Source organism: Pinus tabuliformis, chromosome Q (assembly GCF_031772625.1).
Source record: "Pinus tabuliformis cultivar Carrire ecotype Pingquan chromosome Q, CPIR1, whole genome shotgun sequence".
NCBI classification, from domain to species: Eukaryota; Viridiplantae; Streptophyta; class Pinopsida; order Pinales; family Pinaceae; genus Pinus; species Pinus tabuliformis.
The window spans coordinates 1,344,812,938-1,344,836,701 of NC_142296.1; the positions used below are offsets into that span (position 1 = coordinate 1,344,812,938).

Consider the following 23,764-nt stretch of genomic DNA (forward strand, 5'->3'; position numbering starts at 1 on the left):
TAGTTAAATATGCCATCCTATGAGTTATCCACTTAAATGGATCTAGAGCATCTTTCTTTTATCCAATTTATCGAGTATTTTCAATACAAGTCACAATATGTTTACATCTTGTATCTTAAAAGCAATTTTATTTTTATTTTTATTTTTCAACATTAGTATGTACACTAACCTTTTTTGCATTTTGATTGTTTTCCGGGTGAAGAATTTTTGGTCCATACACCCTGGAGATGAAGTAATTGTAAAGAATGTGGCCATCTGAAGGATTCCTCAGTATGATTTCATTATTAGAAGAGTATTAGTTTCCTTGCTTTTAAAGTAGTTTAATTGATTTAAAGTGTTTAATTAAATGTTGTTGTGCATGGCATGTGTTTGCATGGTATGAAGATTTTGATATGGAAATTAAGGAACACAACTTTTATAAAACTATATTGGGTATTTTGAGTGTAAATAGGGAAAAAGTCCAATGTAGGCAACACGAGTCTAATAATCTGCAATGTTTCTTTGTTAAACTATAGGCTAAGATAGATATGAAAATGAGTATTGGAAAACAAATTGGGGCTAGACTTGCCATTCTCATGATTAAATAGAGATCAACAACTATTAACAAAAGGTTTGATGCATTCAAACATTCCAACTAATGTCTAACAATTTCTTGACCATTAATGTCAAAACCACAACTAACAAATCAACTAATCACTGGAATACGATCAAACAGGGGAGATTACATTTAGAACTCCCCCTTAATCTCAATTAACACTCCCCCTTAATCTAAATTGTTGCATTATTTAGCATTGACTATGCCTAAGTGTTATCTTTGAAACTCAACAATTATTTGCAATGGTTTTCTGAGGATATCTGTTAGTTAACCTCTCTATTCATAAAATTGAAGGGAAATGTCACCATTGTTGACAAACTCACCATTGAAGTGATAATGAGTGCAATGTGCTTTCATTTTTTATGAAACACATGGTTTTTAACTCTACAATTGCTAAATTTTTGTCAAAAAATATAGAAATTGACCCATTCTCCACATGTGCAAGATCTTTCTAGAATCATTTCAACCATATAGCATGGCATGGTGTTGTAGTAGTTGCTACATATTTCGCTTCTATAGAAGATATTGAGACAATTGGCTACTTCTTAGATACCCATAAGATAAATTTTGTGCCCAAATGAAAAACGTATCCTCAGAAGTTTTTGTTATGATCAATACTTCTAGCAAAGCCACTATTTGTGTATCCTATCATTGTGTTATCTTCAAAACTCGTGTACCATAGTTGATAATTATTTGTACACGCAATATAACTTAAAATTATTTGTCCAACTTTCCTATGTGAGTCCTTGGGAGACTCCACAAATATAGAAATGTAACTAATTACATACATAGCATCAGGTCTAGTTGTGGTAGGGTATTGTAGACACCCTTACTATGGAAACTTTTTAGGCAGTTATCAATGGGAGAGAAAACTTGATCACAAGCCCCAACTAGACCTGCTCTCATTTGGTATGGTAGTCTCTAATTGGAATGTGGTCCTAGTTGCCACTGTTGGGTAGGGATTATTTCGTTTAGTTGGGGATTATATCTAATTGTTAATGCTACTCATTTTCTTACTTAGATTTCTATCCTTACCCCTGTTCCTACTTATACTATTTTCTCTATGTTGAATATTAATCCTTTAGGATTAGGGAAGTCGATTCATAGACTAGATGATTTCAAAATTCCATATAGAGAGTTATTTTCTTGAGTTACAGTAAGGCATTTAAAGATTGCATATTCATCAACATATTGAAATATATTATACAACCATCATAAGCATATTCCGCATTAAAAATTATCGATTGATTAGAAAAGAATAAGATTTATTCTTTTGATTCTTATTCTTATTCTTATATAGAGTTTGATTCATCATCCTTTATCTCAAACTCTATATTTTCTGGTTCTTTTTCCCTTAGCAGGACATCATGTTTAACAATATATTTGACTTCACTAAATACCATCTATCAACTATACACAACCTTCTTAGCTTATGGTTTCCAAATATTATAACATTTGAGACCATCCTTATATCCAGTAAAGATACACTTTTCATTTTTCTTATCCAGCTTACTCCTATTCTCCTTTGGAATGTCCACATAAGCATCACAGAAAAATAACCTAAGATGTTTAAGTGGAGGTTTCTTACCATCCCATACTTCATTTAGATTCTTTTCATCCAACGCAGATGAGGATGATCTATTTACTAAATAACACATATTGTCCACTGCCTCTACCTAGAATTCCTTCCTAACTCAGCACCATTGAGCATGTTTCTTGGTTTCTCCATCATTGTCCACCCATTTTGCAACTCCATTCTAGTGTAGTGTGTATGATATTCTTCTACCTTTTTATACCCCACTTCTTATAGAATTCTTTCAATTCATGGGACATAGAATTATCCACCATTATCTATCGTCACGACCTTAATTTTCTTCTCTAATTTATTTTCCACAAGATCAATAAACTCTTTGAACTTTCCAAAGGCTTCAGATTTATTCTTAAGGAAACATATCCATGTATTCCTCAAGAATTCATCTATAAATGAGACATAGTACATTGATTTACCTAGTGATGGAACCAGCATAGGTCCAAACACATCATTCTTCACCAATTGTAATATTCCCTCTAACCTCGTAGAACTGTAAGAGAATCTTATTCGATTATGGTTCTCATATAAACAATATTAGCATAAATCAAAATCCAAAGAGAAATTAGAAAAACCTTCTACCATACCACTTTTCTCTAATATGCCCCAGCCTTTGATTCCACAACATAGTATTTATTCAAAAGTTGCATGGGTGTTTCCTTCTTCTAGTCCACTCTTAGGACCAATATAACTATTGTGCCCATCAATAATAGTGACTTCCAATAGCTTATACATAATTTCAATCCGAACTCCCCTTAGCAACATCATTTCTCCTCAAACCATCCTACATGTATCCTTTTCAAACACTATTTTAACACATGCATCGGTCATATTTCTTATAGAACATAAATTCCTTGCCAATCATGAGATGTGAAGAACATCAGGGAGTATTCTAATCCTTCCACCATTAAGCTTCAAGTTGAATTTTCCTCATGCTATTATTATGGTTGTTGAATCACCTCCTAAGAAACATCACCGCCATTGAATCCTTCATACTCACAAAACAACTCCCTGTGAGGATCCATATGAAACGATGTGCCTAAGTTGACCAGTCATGCCTCATGATCTACATGTGCACTTGAAGAAACCAAATACACATCACCTCCTTGATCTAAGGAGGTTTTTTTCTTCTGTGGAAAAAGCATATCTAGATCCCTTCCCTTTCTCCGGAATTTTAAATCTACAATATTTCTTGTAATGAACTTCTTTTCCATGTCTCTAACATACATTTATGAACTTTAATGGAGATTTAGATCTCCCATTTGAGGAATTATTTTTATTTTTATTTTGGGAGCATCTTGCTATAGACAAGGCATCTTTATCTTGGATTTCCATTTTTTCTCATCTCCTCTTATAACAAGGATGAGACTATTTCATTAAAATTTAAAGTAGTTGCATTACTACCTATGGAACAACTAGAATATCCCACGAGTTTGGTAGAGAACATAACAAATTTATGCACTTATCTTTATTTGAAATTTTAATATCAAGAGATGTTAGTTGACTTATGTTTATAGATTCTCTATCACTAAGTCTATATCATTCATCCTTAGGTTATATAACTTCTTCCACATGAATATTTTTTTCAAGGGACTTTGACTAATACAAATCCCCTAACGTGTCCCACAAAGACTTTGTTGTAACTTCTCTTGAAACATTTAGTAATACTAAATCTAAGAGATAAAATTGTATTGTGCTCTTTTCCTTTTGATCCAACTTGGTGCAGTCTTATATTGATATCCCTATATTCAACTCCACATCAATCCACTAATCTTTTTCCACCAACAAATATTCCATTTTGAATTTCCATAGCTCAAAACTATGCCCATTGAATTTCTCGATCTCTATATTTGAACTGCTCATTATTTCCTTTCCCCCACAAGAATAACTTCTACAGATCTTCCACTATAACAGGGTCTACCATATGCCTTATCCAAACCCCTTAGCCACAAAGGAATCCCTTGAAGCCAAAACAACTTTGACACCAAATGTAGGTTCTAACCCTGTACAATTAACTATTGGAAACAAATTCTTAGTAAAATGAAAAACGTGCAATGGACAACACAAAGACTTTATTCCAGAACCCAAAATCGGGAAAACCAACAATATTTTTTTTAAATATATATATCTTGTACAATATTACACTACAATATATATCCATCAACATCCATGAACCGCCAATCCATCCAGCCTAGATTAGAATACAACCATAATTCCTTAACTAAAAATACAAAACCATGGAAAAACCCACCATGTGCTACAAAACTACTTTTAAAAAAAAACATGTGTCGAAAACTGCTAAAAACAAACACAAACAACCCATTGAATGTGGGGGATGCCACCCCCCTCTGACCAATCTATTGTGCATCGTTTATTTTATAATGTGTGGGGATAATTGTGCAAAGAATAAACACATGCCCAATAGTCATGTCATATAGAGTTTCTTTATCAGGCTTTGAGAACCCTTTCTCCAATGGTTCCCAACATTCCTGGACTTATAGGAAGTTCTTCATCCATGAAGACCAAAACTCATAGTTCTTGCCAATAAGAACCAGTTTATGTTTCTCTAGATGACTTGTATTTAAAAGACTCATAATTCCAAAAAAATCTCTAATATTACTTGAAAATATTTTAAAAATAACCACTTATTTTTTTTAATCCTTAATCACTCCTTTTATATTTTTTATTATATTTTCAAACAAATAACTTTTTCCTTAACTTAAATTAAAATTCTTTTTAGGGTAAGGGGTGGTAGAAGGGGTAGGGATTCTCTCTAATATCGAAGGAAAAATTGTAACCAAATATTTATGGTGCCCTAGGTAGGAAAACCAACAACCAATCTGAGATGTATGGATTGTTATTAGGATTAACGTTGGCTCACAATATGGGCATTTCATACCTCACAATCCTGTGAGACTCTATGATCACTATTCAACACCTAGTCAATGGATCATATCCTAAGGAAAATATCTTTAATCTTCTCCTCAAAATAATTAACCATGCTCTTGGGATCATGTCCTCCTTTTCTCTGTTCCACATCCTCCGGAATCAAAATTTATAGGTTGACTATCAAGCCAACTTAGCATGTATCTTAGAAGAAAGAAAAAATAAATCAATGGCACTAGGGAGTGGCATGAAATCCCATAGTTATCTAATTTTAATTTCTAGCCCTATGTTCCCCCCTTTATCTTCCCCCAAATGAACATTTCATGGAACATAAGAATCAAAAAGAAATAAAATCTCTAGGGCCACGAAGGTCGGTGTTGTGGCACGCGAGGAGAGTTAGTTTAATATGTGGGAATTTATAATATCCCCTCACCTCATGCTCCTCACTGCAAGGTACCTAGGATGGTTTATTCCTTTGCATCACCAGCCTGCAAATTTATGACCCCAAAATGCTTAAGCATATTGTGTTTTAATTATGATGTGATTGGCATCGCATGGGAGGGTAGTATCCACTCCATTAAACTTATGGTATGGTTTGGCCCCTCTCATTCTTCTAATTAGCCAATCCCTATGTAGAAGAATCATCTTCCTCACCTTTATTGGTTTCTTGAACTCCTCCCCTTTGTCAGACCGCTTGTTTTAGCTCTAGGTAGCTCTGTAATGAACCCCACTTGATTTCCAGAGCCAATATTTATGGTGAGAAGAGAATTGGGCTCCTCCACCCCTTCTACAACAACCAAAAACAATGCTAGTGTGTGAAACAGCTTCAATTATCACTGGTTTGATGGAAATGGGCATCATAATGTCTATTCTTGGTGCCTACACTATGTTTTTTCTGGTCCACTTATCCTTCAATGTTGAATTTTTCAATATTGAATTTCCTTCATCATTCTTCTTCACTCTGGAATTAATTTTATCTCTTTGCTCTACTTTGGTCCACCCTCTCTTCTCCCTCTCCCTGACAACTCTAGCACCCCCTGCATTCACTTTGACTCTCAGCTTAGGACATATTTGAACTCATTTTAACCCTTATCCCTTAGCTCCATCAAGTTCATCTTAGTCCCTTGAATCCTTCTCATTGTTGCCTACAATTACTTGAGGTGCATAGTCAGTACTTCCTATTAGACCCCTCTCAGCTGCATCTTAGACTTTCAATCCATGTCTACCAGCCTTAGCACTTCAAGCACTTCTGGAAACTCTAACTATAAGGCATGCAATAGGCAATTGGTGATTCTTCAAGAGGAGAATATGGACCTAAAGTGGGAAACTCACCAGTAGGATAACCTTCTACTCTTCGTCCTTGAAGAACTCTAGTCTCTTAAAGTCAAAATCCCTCGCCAGGATGATGAGCTTAATGCCATTAGAAGGCAGCTTGACGATCTTAAAATGAATGGAAACGTTGTAGTTTATGAGGATTCTGAGCTCATTTCCAGGCCCAGCATATGGAAATTTACATCTTCATTTGAACTAGCTCGCAAATGAAGATGCCTACTTTCCTCTATAATGGGAGCCTACTATAAATTTGCACTCTTGTTGTTCTAATTTTGTCGAATCTATGTATGTCAACCTAATATTACAATATTCTTAGTTAGTAGTTTTTTTTTATCTTGATAGGCAACTCCTCTCTTAAGGATCCTTTGAAAATGAAGTATTGTAATGATTTATCAAGTATTTACTATGACTAGGTTCAAATTTAATACAATACCTACTCTGGATTTAAGACATCTGTGGTATATATCTTTAGACATAGTTACCGGAGAATCCACAGTAAAACTGATTTTCCATCAACGTTTCAAATCCCAACTGGGATCCATATGTTTTAAAAAAATATTGTGTTTAGGGTAAAATCATAGTCACAAGCATGTCAACTCAAATGTGAGGATCCCACCATAAATTATTGATTTGAAAAAAAATAAAATCCAAAATCATACCTATTCACTTTCACCAAAAAAATATTTAAAAGAAAACAAATCAAAAAATCAAATCCTACATTCATTCTGTAAATGGCTGTAAAACAAATTGCAAATATTTTTATACCCAATAAGTACCTTTCTCCCTTCAAAATCAGATCATGGCTCACAACAGTTATGGTCTCTAAAGAAAGTCTCCTTATTTAACGCTAATCTCCCTCTCTTCTCTAAAGAAAGTCTCCTTATTTAACCCTAATCTCCCTCTCTTCTTGTTGATCACATGGCTAGGGATCTCTTTGTAGTGTCTTAATTGGAAAAGAGAGTATCCCTCCTTCAGAATCAATGGCTAGACTAGTGACTCACCTGATATCTCTAATCTAACATCCTCTAAATTTCTTGATCCAAGATCTCACAGTAGATCTCACACTTTCCATCTCTACTCTCCACTTTGTGAATAGGCTTAAGCTACTCTAATACCATATTAAAATATATGTAGCGATAGGTATGAAAATGATCGCTAGAAAATTACTTTGATCTAGACTCACCCTTCTCATGATTAAATAAAGATCAACAACCATTAACAAAAGGGTTGGTGTGATAAAACATTCCAGCTAGCGTCCAAAAAATTCCTAACTAACCACTAATACCAAAAACCCAAATAACTAATCAACTAATCATGTCAGCATGGTCAAACAGACGAGATTACATTTAACAATTTTATTGTTTAAAATTTATCTTTGTACCATGTATGCTTCAAAGTTGACAAGGGAGAAAAAATATACAACTTTTTGCATGTAAGTTGTAATGAAGGTTCTTATTCTTATATGTTTGGCGAGGAACTACAAATAATATTTTGTGTGCATAACCTTTATAAATGGTAAATCCCTTCACTTCTAGACTTTTTTCCTAAATTTTATACAAAACAAGGTGATTGTCTCTCTGAAATCATTTAGGTCTAATAACTAAATGTGTAACTATGTGCCTTTCTACATTATTCATGGTTTGAAACTTAGTTTTCTTCAAGAGGATGATTATCTATATGTAATTCCACTATGGAGTTGAAAGTTAATTAAATATGAGGATTTTAATTATTTGCATAATTCTTTGAAACTCCTACATACGAAATTGATTTTCATATGGATGTGTTTTAACTATGACATGAAACCCTCCAAAATTAAATATTATAAGCCATTGTGTGAAGGTATAGAGTTTATTATTTCATAGAGGACCCATGTTTAAGATGTGTGGGATGAAGAAGTTGATGAAGAAGTAGATAAAATCGAGCGTTGGTAGAAGTTTCGTAAATGGACAATGACATTCATCAAGAATTCATTTGTAGTTAAGAATAAAATATCATGAAACCATCCAAGGTGTATAAGGTAAATTTTTGGGTTTTATTATACACCAATATTTGCAAACACATCAATGGGATACGAAACGATGGATTAGAGAATATTTCTTTATTGGTGATTCAATCATATGGTTATGCTTGATGATGATTATGATATATAAGTGATAGTTATATGCAAGTAAATAGTTGGCAATGTTTTTATTTACAACCATCTAATTGTATCATGCATCAAAAATATATAAAAGAATAGATGGATTATAACACTTTGATAACTAATTAATCTATATTAATCTATATGGAAATTAGAGTTGTCTTGTCAATACTCAATGGGATGAATCTTAGGGTGAATATATGAAAATTTATTGGCCCAAAAGGATTGATATTTCCCAATTTAGCTTCTAATGTATGAATGTCTCTAAATTCTTCTCTTAAGGTTATGTTTTTCCTGGTTAGTCTCTAATATGTGGGTGCATTCTTGAATGTTTTGTGATCCTTATTATAATTCTAGATAAAATTGTAGAGTATATATATATATATATATATATATATATATATATATATATATATATATATATATATATATATATATATATATATATATATATATATATATATGTAGAAGATGTCATTAAGTTTATTACATTATTGCAGAAGGTGTGCAAATCAAAATCTGGAATTTTTTTATTAGTTTTGAAAAACTTGGAATTCTTTTGTGAATTTTTTGAAACATAGCCAAATCTTGATATGCTACAAACAAGAACTCAATAACCCAAGAAATCATTGAAACTGAATAGAATCAAATTCAAATCTATAAACCCAATACTAATGAACTAATAAATGGACTCCAAAATTGTAGAGAGTAAAAGTTAATCCCTAGACAAGGCCCCATTTAAAGCCCTAGATAGTGAGTTATATTTCCATTGTTATATTAGTGTTGTCAGCTAGACACTTTAATTATAATTGTACCCATTGTCTATATTGACAATGTTGGAAATTCGTCAACCAAGGGGGTCTCGCCAATGTGAAGTCCCAATTAGACCACACAGTGTTTCGAGTAGGAGCCTCAATAGAAAACACAGCTGATTTCCATTGTCCCTAGGGATTTTCCTTGGCTATCATTATTAACATAAGAGGTTGTACAAAATTCTTTGAAACAAGAAAGTAAGTTGACACTATGAGACATACAATTTCAATATATACAAGGTAATTTCATGGCAAGGAGAAAGAGAGTAAGCCTCTATAAGAAAATTAATAGTATTATCCTAAGATAGACAAACAAGAGAATAAGAGGATCATTAGTTAACCTGCAAAGTAGTTCACAAGACAACCACGATCATAAGACCAAATACAACATGCCTTCAACAAGATAAGTACCAAAGCCACTGAAATAGTTCAATTTCCTTAGTATATGTAAACAAAATACATATCGCAAACATATAAAGAATAGTCTTACTATATTCACAATAGATGCATGATATTGTGTTGCCTCATCAAGCTTCATATATTAAGTGGAAGTTCCAAGATATGCAAGTACATTGTTGCCACACTAGCCCCAATAGTGGAATAATAAGTCACCACTTGCTCCTCCAAAGAGATCTTCTCTCCTATGCTAAGCTAAAGAATCCAAGGTGAAAGTTCAAGTCCCAAAAGTCCCTTTGCTTGATTTATGAGGGTGTATTTATAACAAATGATATGACTCTTCGCCTCCCATGTGACTCTTGACCTCCCTCATGACTTTCCGGAGTTCTTACATGACCTTTGAGCTTCTATATGACTCTAGAACTCAATAGTGACTCTTCATATTCCATGTGGGACCCTTGTATTTTACATTTTTCTCATTTTGGGAAATTACACAATTACATTCCACAAATGATGTGGAAAGACACTAGGACTCATGTGACTCTTGAGATGACTCTTGACAATGATGACATGGAATTTCATCACAATGTGGCATTGCCAATTCTCTCCTTTTGCCACTTTCTTTGCATCTTCATGATGGATCTTGCATGTAATTTGTATTCATCCTCCAAGGGGATAATTGATATCGAGTATTCATGTGATCCTAATCTTTGATCTTCTATCGAAAGCTAGTGTCTCTTCATCTTCTTTCCTAGTGACTTATTCATGGTTCTAGCTTCACAAGTGTCTTTTAGCATAGTCTCGTTCTTTTCCTCTCCAAGCTTCATCCTATCAGGTTAATATATAGTACCTTCAAGTGAAATCCACTCATGGCAAGACGACATCAGTCCGGAAATCTCCTAGTTTAAATTTCTTCATGAAAATGACTGATTGAGTTTTCACTAGGCATTGGACAAGGGGAAGATTTAGGGATTGCGCAGTGCACAATTATAGGGGCCAAGAGAGATGGACTAAATCTTGAGATTACGTAATGCACAGTTCTGGAGGCCTAGGAAAGATGACTACGTAGCTGAGGAACTCAGTGATGAAGTCTTGAGCCTTAAAGTTTCCCAATGTGCAGTACGGGAGAGAGAGAGGCCTAGGGATTGTGCAATTGTGTAGTTCAAGGAGGCAGGGAGACAACTTGAGGCTTGTCATTGCGCAATGTGAAAAAGGAGACTCAGTGGAAGGGTAAAATACGTAGTTGTGGAGGTCAAGGGACTAGATTGGATCATTGAGACTATACAATGTGTATTTTTGGAGGGAGTAGTGTTAGTGAATTGCATAGTTGCGCAGTTCAAGGACTCAAGGAGGCAGCTTGATGACTAAGACTACACAATTTGCAGTAAGAGACTAGATGGGAGGAAGGATTGTGAAATTTCTAAGGGGAGGCAGGGAATCCTTGAGCATTGCGACTATGTAATTTGCAGTCTTTTGAGGCAGGAACTGTGCATTGTGCAGTTCCAGGAGGAAAGGGGGGAGATTGATCCTTGTCACTATACAATACGTACTTCAAGGAGGCTGAGTTGGGTTAAGTTAGTCAGGAAGAAAGATTTTCAAGATTTGGCTAAGTTTGGGATTAGTAAGGTAGAAGTGAGACCAGGATTGAACTTATGAATTATCACACACACTTAGAACATTTGATGACATAACATTGATCATTCAATACACAAGAACAACATGATCCCCTCAATGCGATATCAATACAACAACCTCCTCCAATTGTGACACTTAGGGTACACTTTGCGACGACAATGATGACACTTGTACGACAGTGAAAAAGACTTGGAGAATATGTCTAATGTATTTCCTTATGATGAATATTACATAGTAGTACATGAGAATGCATCATAACTTCCTTTTAAGAATGTACAATTGACTCCCTTTGAATAGGTGGGACATTTAAGATACATTTTGCAATGGCAGTGACAACACTAGTACGACAATGCATAAAAATTTGGGAATGGGTCTAGTACATGTCTACGTGATAAATTGGACCGATTAATACCAAAATTTCCCCCTAAAATGAACCATAACTCTTCTTTTGCATCATGCAACACTTCCCATGTCTATGAGACGACACTTGTAAATGCGAACAAAATTGAAAGCAACACATTCCCGAGCCAAGATAGCATGAAAATGACACTTATTAAAGTGAAGGAAATAAAAAACAACAATTGTAAACATAAAAGTGACACTTGCGAAAGTGAAGGTGTGCAAAAGCGACAGTTTGAAAAACTCACTAAAATAGACGTACAATCGCAACCATAAGTGAGAGATTGTAAATTGAAAGTGTGCATTGACTGTTGACATAGGTTGCACATTGCACATGCATTATCTTGATGGACTTTGTTATTCCGGTTGAAGCTTTAAAAGAATGTGCTCATGAACTAATTACAGACTGAACATGTGTGAGCAAGTGAATTCAACACTTAGAAACTGAGAAGAAGAGTTAAGAACTTAGTGTAACATTAATCGATCATGAAGTAACCATGGAATGACATATTTTTATATCCTTAGTAGACTCCAAAATTCACATGTAGGAAAAATTTTGGAGGGTGTTGATCGTAGGGGAAACACTTGGTGACACACAGGTGGAACTCTAGCTTCTTAGTTCAAGTTTTATCCTTAAGTGCTAGATCACAATCTTTCAAGAAGTATTGATTTTCCATACAGATTACCCTGGCTTTTCTACTTGTCCCTAATTAGAGATATAGTTCCCTCTAATCCTTTCTCAACTTCAAACACATCAACATAAGACTAGTCATACCTCAACTATTTATATAGTGGAGTAGGATAATAAGTATATCAATCATTTTTAAGCACATTCCCTGGTGTTTCCCTCCTACCAATGAGCCTAGACAATACCCTACGAAGTCACCTCAAGGAACCACAAGAATTTCTTCACTACCAGCAAGCCTAAACAGTACCCCGGCTAAGTTACTACTTCACCTCTTTGCGTAAAGAAGCGAAGTTTCTCTTCTTCTAATTTTTATTTAGTTACTAATAGAATGTACAAAGGCACATATTTATTTTGATGTGGAAGAGGGATCCTGACTTTTTTGAGAGCAGAAGAGGTTAGTGTTGGGTGTGGAGCCTAATAATATTCTTGATTCAGAGATCTCAGCCATGTTGGAACCCAATTCCTACAAGGTGGAAACGCTTCTCGTATGATAGCCGACATGGGGATATAGGGGGGGCGATGACAACTTTTAAAGAGCCCCCCCTTTGGTAGGGGTTTGGGGGTAGCACAATTGAAGCTAAAAATAGATGAAAAATTGTCTTGTAAAATATTTTAATTTCATAGTCAATATGGGTTGTTCATTAGATGAATGATTTGAAGATAGAAGTTATGTTAACTTAGGTTTTTTTTCCCTAGAAGGCAACCCTCTGTTTATATGAGGGAATTGTAATTCGCTTGTGTATAATTATTATGAGCGAGAGAGAGAGGAGGTTGTGTGAGACAAAAGAGGAAATTATAGCAGATCTGTTATAGGTTGTATCTCTTCATTTTGCTGGATAATATAAAAGGAAGGGTTGGTTGTTTCTTTGTGGACGTAGCCCAAATTGGGTGAACCATGTATATTTGTGTCTCTCTTGTGTTATGTTTTTGTATTTGTGTTTCCACAATATTTTATGTGTTTCGTTGCTCTATAATATATAATTTTCTAACAGTTGGTTCCTTGTTTAAGAGATTTGAAAGATAACCAAAGTTATATGCTCATTCAAATTTTTTCTCCTTTCCTGTCCCTACTTGATTTGGTTGACATGTTGAAACGCTATTAAATACATGGTTGAGTCAAGAATGAAGATCCTAATAAAGATATGGGCTTCATAGTTCTACCAAAGTCTTTCCATTTGGAACGAATTGTATTTTCTATCTAGACATCATTGACTTTAAAGATATGTAAACCCAATATAGAGAAGAGGATAAAAGATAAGTCAAGAATTGTTCGTCATAAAAATTTCCTTTTTCAAGTTTTTCCACATTGTCTTTTGAGCCAAGTGAGGGCATCTTCATGCTGAGTCTTATTAATACAAGGAATAAAAATAAAGCATAACAAGAAGATAAAAGCAATAATAGGGCAAAAGTAAACCTTAACTGCAAACAGAGCATGGAAAACAAACCACATGCAAATACTAGTGCGAGATCATGAAATGCAACTAGAAATCTAAATGCACCTAAACCTACTCCTATCCCAATAAGATAGAAGTTCAGGGCTAAGTATAATGGAGTTTCCAGTGTATCCATCACAACCTCTCCCGACCTACAATCACAACGATACAAGCAATTAAAAGCAATACAAAGAATTGTGTAAGAGTAAAGATAACAACTTGAAAGGCTTTCACAATGAACTAAAGGTCTTGTTTATCAATAGAAATATGTGCCATAATAACTTTTTTTAATGAGTCTTGAGCTTTACCTTGTCGATCGAAATTATGATCATACAAACCTTTAAGGCCACTCATGGAAGTACGTTCATTCGTGTTTTCCACCTTTGAAGACATCAGGAAAGATTGAAAATTATTATTTGTGATGGAGCTTTCTAGGTAAGATTGCTCTAACCATTTAGAGATTGGATATTTATATTCAAAACAACCAATTTGAAAAACTTGAGACCCATGAAAACATGAATTTCCAATTAACGTATTTGAATCACAAAGAGAATCTTCTAAGGGGAATTCAATATGATCTCGTCCAGAAACTTTGTCAAGATAGTGAGAACTTGACATAATCATCAGCTCATGTTGAAGTGTCTCAACTATCTGACAAGCATATAAATAGTGAAATGATGAACCATGAATATCATTGGGTTCAACAAAATCAATCAATGTAAGACAAGTATCATCATATATGCTAATGGGACATTAATTGATTCAGAGGTAGTTGTTAGAACCAGTATCATGATCAGATTGGTGACTATAAGATCCTCGATTCTCCATTGGTTCTATTTGTATTTGATTATACATCATTCCAACAATATGAAAGTTTAGATATTTAAAACGATCAATGACATCGCAAATTTAGGAAACGAATTAGGATACCAGGCTGGTGAAATATTTGAAGCAAGGGTCAAATCAAACCAGGTATTCATATCAATAGATGGGTTTCGATTCACTGAATGACTCAAGCATTTTTATCATTCAATAATAAGGATTGTGTGAAAAAATATGATTATATCCATGACATGCACAAAAGTGATAGGAAGGTGACCGATCTCATAAGCATTTGATATGGAGGAATATTCCAACCGAAAATGACTTTTGTCTTGATAATGAAGATGGCAAGATTTTAAATTGTGTGTAGCTGTAAAAGATATGCTCCCCAATCCTGGGTGTGATGCAAGGGATTCACATGATGAAGGATTAACCAAAAAAGAACCTTTCATTTGATCAAAAACTCTATCTTGAGGGTTTATAAAATTTAATTGAAAATGATGAAAGTCCTCAAGAATGAACTCACTTCCAATGGATAAATGTTAAGGAAATAATTATGCATGAAAATATGGAGCCAACTCAGTTTGAATATCTCAATGAGATTGCGAGAAACTGACATAACCATTAGCAGGGGTTGAAGTGTCTCGACTTCCTAATAGGTCTCTAAACTTTATGTTGGTGGATCATCGAATTTGGGTGGCTTATAAAAATCAACGAGTAAAGTTTCACAGCTGTCATCGGATGTATCAATGAAAGCACTGTTAATATCACTAGCTTGATTAGACTAAAGGTTAAACATATAAAATTCTTGATGGATAGAGAATTGAGATACATCAATCAGAAAAATCCATTGATCATTTAGAGTTATAACATCTTCCTCTTGACTGATAAAAGATTTATAATTGAAGAGATAATAAATAATAGATTAGAGCTTTTCATCCTCTAATTGTAGGATTACACCATCCTATACCTAATTGGAGTCACAACCATCTAGATAAGGATCTAAAGAATTAAGAAAAGTTGTTGGTCTTACGAACTTATCCAACATATTAAGGTACAATGAATAATGTGGTAGAGGTTAGGAAAGATGAAAAGACTCAGGAGGAGAAACACCAGTTGTAACTAAATCAGATTGAGTTGGTAAGAAAAACATATCAATATGCATATTATGCTCCATGAGATTATCTTCATCATCATAATGATCAAAGACAGGAATATTGATGTAACATTCAAATTGATCCTGCTTTTCTTTAATAGGGCATATTAAAGATTCAACTACTTTACAACTTACTTTTTTAGCTTTTTCATCTGAATATGCATGGATCAAATGAAATACATAATCATTTTGAATTAAAATAGCATCCCACTACATAAATATAGATTGCAAGCTATGAGAAGAAGATTCTGAATCGATACCTTGTGAATCTAAGCCTTCAATAGAAGAAAGTATATCATTTGATGTACTTAGATATCCATCACCACATGTGTTAATGGAAACAAGGATGTCATGGGGATGGTTTTCCAAAGTCTCAACTTGAATGAAGGATTTGAAATCATTTAATAAAAACATATCTTCACCACTATGTTCCTCTACATGTGTGATGCAAATACCTTGTTCTTGATTACTGCTTGAAACAATAGTATGAACATAACTAAGAGTTGAAGTAGATTGATCAAGTGTATCGTGAAACAAGGAATCATGAGATATAGATGGTAGAGGTTGAAATATATCCCTTGAGGAAAGTATGTTTTCAATTGGATTAAATTCAATATTATGATTATGTACATTAATGCAATCTTGAAAAAGTAAGGGATCATCTTTTACTTCAAGCTTTGTGCAATTTCTAAACAATTCTAAGCTCTCCTCAATAGGATCCAAATCATGGGAAATGGATGGAAGTTTAATGGATGGATCAATAATTAAATTTTCTGATTTCCCAACTTTAACACCTTCACCAAGAGGCACCCAAATTGGTACTGGAAATGGATAAGGACAAAGAACAAATGGAATGGTAGGTTCCTCCTCACAAATTTGGAGTGTCCCATGATCAGCATAAGTTGGGAGAGTATCATTGTCAAGGGGTTCAAATTCAAAATATTTCAAGGAGAGAAGAATCAAGATCTGAAACTTTTCACTGATAAAATATGAATCAATCACTCCCTCGATAAATTCATAGCGAAGGTGAAAAAACCAATTAATAAAATCCCCTACAAATTCATCAGATTTCATTCTGAGTAGATCAATATTGTTACATACATCTTGATAATCATACATGTCAAAGGCTTGATGAAGCTCCTTAAGGAATTGATTAAATGAATGAATGGAAGCAGATGGTAAAGTCTGACACCACTTCTTAACTCGACCTTCAAGAGGGAGGGTGAATAATATACAAACAACATCTTCATTATCGATTTCATTAGATTTACAAAAGCCAAGAAAATCATATATATGTTTGTCTATGAATGTAACACCCTCGCCATCAAACCTAAATTGAGACAAGTCATGAAACTATTCCGCAGAGATGAAAATTTTACTAAGGGATAGGTTAGAAAACCACTTCAGATTATGAGTTGGGAAAGAGCCATTTAATATCATAGATTCAAAATAGACTCAATGAGCATATCTTTTCATTTGGACCTCCTTCTAGCACTAGTTGTTGATGGCGATGGAAATCCATCAACCAAGGGGGTCTCCCCAATGTAAAGTCCCAACTACACCTCACACCATTTAGAGTAGGACCCCCGACTGGAAATATGGTTGGTTGCCATTGTCCTTATGGATTTCCCTTTGCTTCCATTATTAACATAAGAGGTTGTACAACATTATTTGAAAGAAGCAAGTAAGCTAACATTGTGAGGCATATAATTGCAATATATACAAGGTACTTTCACGGTAGCAAGAAAGAGAGTGAGTCTCTAAAATAAAAGTAATAGTATTATCCTAAGAGAGACAAACAAGAGAATAATAAGATCATTAGTTAACCTAAAAAGTAGTTCACAATACAACCATGATCATAAAACCAAATACAACACACCTTCAACAAGATAAGTACCAAAGCCACCAAAATAGTTCAATCTCCTTAGTGCATGCGAACAAAACACATACCACAAACATATAAAAAATAGTCTTGCTATATTCATGATAGATGCATCAAAATGTGTTGGCTCATCAAGCTTCATATATTAAGTGGAAGTGCCAAGATATGTAAGTAAAATGTTGCCACATTAGCCCCAATAATGGAACATTAAGTCACCACTTGCTCCTCCAAATAAATAACTTCTCTCATATGCCAAGCTTGAGAATCCAAGGTGAAAGTTCAAGTCCCAAAATTCCCTTTGCTTGAGTTATGAGGATGTATTTATAACAAAGAGGTGACTCTTCACCTCCCATATGAATCTTGACCTCCCTCATGACTTTTCAAATTCTTATATGACATTTGAGATTCTATATGACTCTAGAACTCAATAGTGACTCTTCATATTCCATGTGGGACCCTTGGTCTTCCACATATTTAGCATTTTTTCGTTTTGGGAAATTACACCAATGCATTCCACAAATGATGTGGTAGGACACTAGGACACATGTGACTCTTGAGATGACTCTTGACAATGATGACATGGAACTTCATGATGATGTGGCATTTCTAAGCTCCTCCTTTTGTTGCTTTCTTTGCATCTTCATGATGGATCTTACATGTGCTTTGTATTCATCCTCCAAGGGGCTGATTAATATGGAGTCTTCATACAATCTTGATTTTTGATCTCTTGTCAAAAGCTAGTGTCTCTTCATCTTCTTGCTCGATGACTTCTTCATAGTTCCAGCTTCACAAGTGTCTTTCAGCATAGACTCCTTCTTTTCCTCTCCAATCAACATCCTGTTAGGTAAATATATATTACCTTCAAGTGAAATCCACTCGTGATAATACGACATCATTCTGGAAATATTCTAGTCTTACTTGCTTCATAAAATGACAGATTGAGTTGGGACTGGGCACTAGGCAGGGGGAAGGCTTAGGGATTGTGCAATGCATAATTCTAGGGGCCCAGGAGAGATGGACTAAAGTTTGAGACTACGCAATGCGAAGTTATAGAGGCCTAGGAAAGGTGATTGTGCAGTTGAGGAGCTCAATGAAGCAATCTTGAGCCTTGAAGTTTTTGAATGCATAGTACAAGAGAGAGAGAGAGACTTAGGGATTGCACAATTGCATAGTTCAGGGAGGTAGGGAGACAACTTGAGGCTTGCAACTGTGAAATTCATAGAAGGAGACTCATTGGAAGGGTAAAATGTTTAGTTGTGGAGGTCAGGGACCAATGTTGAGTACTGAGACTACACAATGTGCAGTTCTGGAGGGACACTGGTTAGTGGATTGTACAGTTGCATAGTTCAAGGACTCAAGGAGGAAGCTTGATGACTGAGATTGTAAAATGCGCAACAAGAGACTGGTTGGGAGGCAGGATTGTGTAGTTTCTGAGGGCGAGGATGAAATCCTTGATCACTATGACTCTGAAATGCACATTACTTGGAAGCAAGAACTACGCATTGTACAATTCCAAGAGGAAAGGGAGGAGCTTGAGCCTTGCCACTGCACAATGCGTAGTTCAAGGAGGTTGAATTGGGTCAAGTTGGTTATGTGTGGGATCAGTAAGGTAGAAGTGAGACCAAGATTGAACTTATGAATGATCACACACACAGAAAAATTGACAACACAACACTGAGTACTTAGTACATAAGAACAACATAATAACCTCAATGTGACAGCAATACAACAACCTCCTCCAAGTGCGACACTTAGGGTACACTTTGAAATGAGAGTGTTCTACACTTTTACGATGACGTTCAAGACTTGGGGAAAATGTTTGATGTATTTCGTTATGATGAATAGGGCACGATAGTGTAGGAGAATGCATTAGAACTTCCTTTTAAGAATGTACAATTGACTCCCTTCAACTAGGTGCGACACTTAAGATACATTTTGCGACGATAGTGATGACACTAGTATGATAATGCATAAAACTTTGGGAATGGGTCTAGTACCTGTCTACATGATAAATAGGACCCATTTACACCAAATATTCCTCGTCAAATGAACCATAACTCTGGCATCGTGTGAAACTTCCCATGCCCACGAGATGACACTTGAAACAATAAGAGAAAACTACAAACGACACTTGTAAATGTGAACTCAATTAAAAGAAACACATGATCAATAGAAAATAACATGAATACGACACTTATTAAAGTGAAGGCAAGAAAAATCGACAGTCATAAACATGAAAGCGACACTTGCAAAAGCAAAGGTGCATAAAAGCGCAAGTTGGAAAAACTCACTGAAATAGAAGTACAATCGCAACCAAAAGTGAGAGACAGCCAATTGAAATTGTGGACTGATTGTTAACATAGGTTGAACATTGCAAAGGAAATATCTTGATGGATTGTGCTATGCATGTTCAAGCTTGCGTAAAATAATTCACTGATGAACTTATTACGGACTAAACATGTGTGAGCAAGTGAATTTGATAGTCAGAAACCGAGAAGAAGAATTAAGCACTTAGTGTAACATTAATCGATCATGAAGTGACTATGGAATTACAAATTGTTAGATCCTCAATAGGCTCTAAAATTCACGTGTAGACAAAATTTGGGAGGGTGTTGATCGTGGCGTCAAAAGTATCCTATATATTTTTATATACTAAGGAGACGTAGTTTTGGAATTATCTCATCTCATTTTTATATAGTTGTACTATCGTAAAAGAGTTGCCTCCTTGAAGAGGCTTAAATTTCATTCTTATATCAATTTCTCAATCTGTGGAGGTTCTTCTCTTTATATTTTTAGGATATTTTGGTATTTGGTGCCTAACATTTGGTATTAGATACTACAATCCTATGGTTTTTCTCCTTCAATCAAGTCATCTTGGTATTTTCACTATAACATCGTTCATGTGAATTTTCAAACAATAAAATTTTTAGGAGACGAGAGAAATATCATAGTACAAGTGGTCAAAAATTCAATTTTCATTTTGTTATAATTTTGGAGATATATCCTATGGAAAATAAGGTTTGTGACTAATCTTGAAATGATTTTTAAATGAGTAAGAAAGGAAATTTCCCAATAAGTTTTTTCTAGGAAGTTTTGAATAATGAAATTTTGAAGAGACTGAGGAGAAATATCAAGGTACAAGTGATCAAAATTTTAGGTTCTATTATTTACACTTTAAAATATGTATTCTTTGGAACATATTGTTTGTGATAGTTCTTGAAATATATCTCAAAATACTCATCTTGTAATTTTCATTATAACTTTTTGCAGTGAAGTTTCAAAATCTGAAATTTTTAGAATCTTGCGGAGACAATGAATTATGAGGGGAAAATTATTCATATTTTGAATCCTTATATTTTATAAGATATATCTTGTGGAATTTGAGTTTTTTAACTATTTCTAAAATCAGTCTCAAAGCCTTGAATTGTTGATATTCTAAAACTTGGGCCCCTTTTATGCAAAGATAACAAGTGGGAGAGTGTTGGGTATGTGTTATATTCTTTGCATAGTTAGTGACATGCATTGTACATTTTTCCAAGTGCACTAGGGGGCTCATAGTAGGTAGCTTTCCCACACCCCCATCCCCCCACCTGATGGTTTAGGGGTAACAACCTCGAGAAAAAAAAAAAAAAAAATATGGGTTGTTTTGATTCATGTTTGCCTTGTTTTTAATGTTTTTTAGCTAATGGTATTTTGGACCATTGTAATGTAATTATGATTAACGAATCTATTTTGGGTTAATGGATTAGGGTTTTGGATGTCACGGAATCCTATATATTGTATTGCAAATGGTGTACTTAATACAATGAGAGTTAGAGGTGTATCTTTAAACATTTGTTGGTTTTTCCAACTAAGGTTTTCAAGGTATATTTCTTAATACTATGTGTGAATTCTATTGTTTACTTTTCTATTTTATAAATAGTTTGTTTGTTCATTCCTTTAATATAAAGACTTAAAACTTACATCTCTCTCAAGTAAGAGATGTCCTCCCACAACTGTGTATTATGCAAATGAATGCATACATTCTTTGTGAAGATTAGAGGGAATATAAATGGCTCAAAATGTGCGTACAACCTCTTGGAAAACCAAGGTTAACCTCAAATTCACTCAATAAGTAAGAGCAATGCTTAGGGGAGAGAGGTGTCATCGAGGCAAAGTGAAAATGCCCAACAATCCACCAAACTTAAATATACCAATTTATAAACCTCAAACAGAAGAACAATGGCTTGGAAATGCATCCTACATTGGTAATAATAGAGGTTGTATACTCTATTAGTCAAGTATAATCAATAATGTAGTAAATCCACAAGTTTGATTGCATATCCCTCTCATTTAGACTCACATTATTCGATGACTACAATTTATATCAAATAGAAGCTCTATTATCATCATAGAAACAAGTTGAGATGGTAATACAATATCACACAAAGAAAACATTGCACATAGAGACAATGTTACCTTGAAAACCTAAATGGGAAAACCAACAATTCATGGTTAATTAGTGCTCTTATTATAAAAATCATTGATACAATGCAATTAGTGGCTCTATGGTTGTTCAAAAATTCGCACAAGTTCTTTGTTGCATTACCTACTTATGGAAAAAAAAAAGACCTTTTGAGTGTGAAGTACCAAAAAAGAATAGGGAGAGCTTGGGAAATTGGAAGGCCAATAAGCCTAATCTTTCATTTCCCATTCTTCAATCTTTTCTCTCATATTTTCATTTTCTATTTTATTTAATTATTGTTCTATTCTCTTTTCGTATTCCATTTTAGTTTGCATTTCCATTTACATAGTTACTAACATTCCTTAATTCTTGAACACCTTAGATATCCAGGCTTACAAACACTGCTTGTGTTCAAATCCATTTCAAAATTTACAACTTAGTTGGAATCCCTATTCTTCTTCGATGCTTCTCTAATTTTTATTAGATTGGTGATCAAGGTCCCTATTTATTATCAATACAAGACCAATGTCTTTGGTGTTCCAAAAGTATAGTGTTGTGCATCTCACCTCCACAAATATTAAATACGCTAGCATCATTCATGTTAGGAAGAACCTTGCATGGATGTAGAATATTCTTGAACAATTTGATCTTCCTCAAGAATAAGCAACAACTATAATGTGTGACAATCAAATAACCATTCAATGTGATCATAATCTTGTGGATCATCAAAAAACTAAACACGTTGAAATCTAGATGCATTATATTCAACATTTCCAGTCTTAAGGACCATGTGTGTAAACATGGGTACCATTAGCAAACCAACTTGCTAACATCTTCACAAAACCTATACTAGAGGTGACCTTCACTAACTTGCAAAATCACATTGGTGTGGGACATTTTCCATTAAGAGGGGAGGTTATGTAATATATTTTCTCTACGACCCCTATTCAACTTAAGGTGGGATGTTTGAAAAAGTGTAATCTTCAGTTTTGGTAATTACTAACTGTTGTAGCAGCTACAACCACCCTCCAAAATTTTGTCCTGCACCTAATTTCGGAGCCTCCCTCGGGAGTTTCGCTTGATGATTGCGCACCCTTAGGTTCACTCTGTGAGCTCGTAGGAGTCTTTGCATCTGCCTTGCTTTTCCATTCCACCCAAGTTTTTGCATGTTGGTGTCTCAGCCATGCTTGTGACCATGTTCTGGTTAAGGTCTTTGCTCGATGTGTACTTGTTGTTTTTTCTATGAAAGCATCTGTCGCACTCACACACCAATTCACATTCACTGTCGCACAAATTTCACCACGGTCGATCAACGATCAAGCACGAGTGTCGTGCTTATTTCTTGCACCATCAGCCAGTCATGTTGAACATGTGTGTCTAGATGTTTTGAGTCGTTTCATCATCGAGTCATGTGAGTGTGTGTTTGCATGATCACTTATTCATCTTTCAATCATTCACACACTTAGTCATTTTTTTGAAGCTCTTACGACTGGACTCCCCAATGATAGTCGTACCATCACCCCGCCATCAACTCGATCGGCTGTCACCCAAAACAT

The 23,764-nt window shown here is 34.7% G+C and overlaps 1 pseudogene; it reads left to right on the forward strand.

The window, feature by feature from the left end:
• LOC149224846 (DUF21 domain-containing protein At2g14520-like) overlaps positions 1-23,764 on the forward strand; it is a 161,830-nt pseudogene that overhangs the window by 116,474 nt on the left and 21,592 nt on the right.